The sequence below is a fragment of the Anguilla anguilla genome, chromosome 15 (genome assembly GCF_013347855.1).
Source record: "Anguilla anguilla isolate fAngAng1 chromosome 15, fAngAng1.pri, whole genome shotgun sequence".
NCBI lineage: Eukaryota > Metazoa > Chordata > Actinopteri > Anguilliformes > Anguillidae > Anguilla > Anguilla anguilla.
Genome location: NC_049215.1, coordinates 4,640,582 through 4,643,972, shown reverse-complemented (window position 1 = coordinate 4,643,972; position 3,391 = coordinate 4,640,582). Strand labels below are relative to the sequence as shown.

The window sequence follows — 3,391 nt, the reverse complement described above, 5'->3', positions numbered from 1 at the left end:
GTTGATTTTTTACAGCTTTATCCATGACTCCACTGGCATTGTTAACCGTCTTTTTTTTTACATCTCCAAGTTTGCTCTATTGAATGTGACATGAAGACGGCCATTAAGCATCTGACACGGTGATATCCAAGTTCAATTTCCTGCTCTTTTCCTGATTTACACCCGCAGCACATCGTTTCTCTCTCTGTCATAAAGGGCTGCGTAAATCAGCCGCGCGCTTATGGAAACTCCGCAGATTTGTGTCCTTTTTCGTTCCCTATTAGAGCGCCATTACTATTCCCCCGTCCTAATTCTCCTCCCTCAAAATCTTTTTAAATGGAATTTAGTGTCAACGAGAAATGTAACATTAAAAGAAAATGCTATTTTATAATTGTTTAGTATACGATTCAACCAAAATGCTCCTGCTTGGACATGTAAAATGCAAAAACATTAATTTTTTTGGCAGCATTATTTATGTTTTGGAGAAATGGATGCATGGCGGTGTTTATCAGTGATGCAGCTGACATATCCCATAAATAAATAAACAGGAACATTAAACATCCTGTCTTTCTGAGGCCCCGGGACTGGCTGGTTATAAACTCGCTCGAGTGTGAGGGCAGTTATTCTGAGTTTTATGAGAGAACGGTGCCCCTTTTCCTCTTAAAGACAAACTATCGGGGTCTCAGCCAGAATGATCCCATATAGATTTCGCACACCGATCTTTGCTTTCGTACATTGCTTCTTTTAAATGGGTCAAGAAAGTAAATCCAGATAATGTGTATATCAGCTCAATCCCAGCATATCGGGGGACGCAGAAATAAACACACAGGAAGCCGGGGATAAAATGTGGGATTGGAGGTGTGTACCTTGCTCCTTCACCCATCTTATTGGAGGGCTTGCCTCTCACCTTGACTGGATGGCTACTGGTAGCTCTTCTGTGAGATTTCAGCCTCAGCTTCTGTTGTACTGTAGTGGTGGTGGGGGATGGGTTCAGCTGGAGGTACAAGCTCATAATAACCACACAGATTGGAAATATATGACTGTTCCTCAGCCTGGGTGGTGGATAAAATACGGTCATATACCCCCATAAATTACAGGACTAGCTGGATTTATATCAAGGTTCCCCCTGTTTCACTGCACCAGTTACTCATAAACACCAAACCTGTTCTGTTCAGGGAAATATATTCTACCTGTTCTGTTCACAGAAATACATTCTGCCTGTTTTGTTCAGGAAAATATATTCTGCCTGTTCTGTTCACAGAAATACATTCTGCCTGTTTTGTTCAGGAAAATATATTCTGCCTGTTCTGTTCGCAGAATTATATTCTGCTTGTTCAGTTCAGGAAAATACATTCTGTCTGTTCTGTTCAGGGAAATATATTCTGCCTGTTCTGTTCAGGTGGGATATGTGCTGCCTTTTCCGTTTAGGGTAATATATGCTGCCTGTTCTCTTCAGGGAAATATATTGTGTTAAGGGGAGTCTGTCAGGATGGCCGAGCGGTCTAAGGCGCCAGACTCAAGGCTGATCACCTTCCTAATAAAGGGGTATTCTGGTCTCCGAATGGAGGCGTGGGTTCAAATCCCACTTCTGACAAGACTTTATGCGCTTCTTCACATCACTTCCGATAAAAGCATATCTCAAATGTAATATAAATGGAACTGCATTTGACCCAAGTTCTGTCTATTTTGTTCTGAGAAATATATTATACATTCTGCCTGTTCTTTTTTGTATTGTATTTGTATTGTTCTGCCTGTTCTGCCTGTATTCTGGTCTCTGAATGGAGGCATGGGTTCAAATCCATCTTCTGACAAATATTTATGCCCATCACTTTGGATTAAAGCATCTGCCAAATAAATGTAATGTAAATGAAACTGCATCTTGTAACATGCACAGTTGAAGCTCTTTCCTCCTTCTTACCTGCCATGGTCTAGGAGAGGGTTGTGTATCACTTAATTCCATTCAAAACAGTGAATTTGTTCCATTTCTGTTGGTATCCCTGAAACCTCCTGAATGTTAATTAACCTGACGCTCATCAGGTACCGTGTTCAATTATATGTATTTAATTCTGTGCAACAAAAGGCAGCCACAAACGACTGTGCGGACAGCACAACGCAGCTTGTGCAGCTAAACGGCTTAAAGCTCATGGTTGCTGACTTATGAAAATCTCCTTTAGCTCTGTGCACCTGCAAAACAATAGCAGAGGACAGGGCAGATGACTTCATGCAGCTGGAAAGATGCCTTACATGACAATAACAATTTCAGCAGCACTTTGACTGGAATATAAAACATAAATAATGTATTGTTAAAACTGATGGTTTTTAATATATAGCCATAATTTCAACCGTGAATGCCCAGGTTAATGTTCATAAACATGGCCATGGTGTTCCACTGTTAAAAACCATTGGTGATGAGAGGTAGAAAATCACTTTTTACTCAACAGCTGTATTTATTTCATATTTAATGGATTCATTTTGCATGTGCTTCAACTGCCTTGATGCCTTCAGCCACTGAGATTAACGTGAGAGAGACCAGCTCACTTTTTTTGTACTAATTGAGGTCGTTCGAATAAAACATTTTGATTTTAGAGTCATTACAATAGGTCCCTCAGATTGCAGTCTTCTGTGCGTCACAGGCTGTGCTGGACTCTGGAACTCATGCGCTCCCTGCTGCTGACCCACGGCCATTGCAGTTTTAACAGTCGGGGTTGTGTGGTGTGAAACATCTGTGCTCCGTACTGCAGGGGTGTGAGAGCTGAGGGGAATTTCACAACCCCCCCCCCCCCCCCCCCCCCCTTTAAATCTTCTTTTTATTTTTACTAGCGTCTGGAGTGCTGTGTCTTTAGATTTTAACTTGTTCACCATCCAAGCAAAAGACAGCAGGAACTTTGTGAAATCTGAAGAATGGATGCTCTGAACTGCCTGTGGCACACAGAGCCCCAGTATTTTGATGTTCATTAAAACACCTCTCCTTAAGTTTGCTCAAATTTCTGCTTAAATATGTGTAGCTTAACAGACAGGCGAGCACCCATCTCAGCATCATAGCTGTTGAAGATGCGCATTTCCTGCTTCATTTGACAATATAATGCGGTGTTGGTGTTCTGGGTAGCACAACATAACTAAACAGGAGGAGTGTGATAGACCTAACACAAGAGCATGATAGAAGAACACAAGCATGGTTCAATATTGCATCAATATGGCTTTTATTTCTCAGACCAGAGGAATCAACATAAACCAAGCCAATGTATTGGTTCATAGGGTTCAACCAACAACAAAAAAAAAAAACACCAGAACATGTGAAGCAAAATACTGAAAAAAAAAATAAGAAGGGGCATTTTGTCGCCCTCTAGTGGCAGCTGGTGAGAAAAGCGCTGAGGGTTTTATGGAGTAGCGGAGAATCTGGAGCGAAGGTTTG

The 3,391-nt window shown here is 41.5% G+C and overlaps 1 non-coding gene across 1 annotated transcript; it reads left to right on the top strand.

The window, feature by feature from the left end:
• Positions 1-1,462: 1,462 nt before the first annotated feature.
• trnal-caa lies at positions 1,463-1,573 on the top strand. The gene is made up of 2 exons: positions 1,463-1,500; positions 1,528-1,573. It is a non-coding gene; the product is annotated as a tRNA-Leu (tRNA).
• Positions 1,574-3,391: the final 1,818 nt, after the last annotated feature.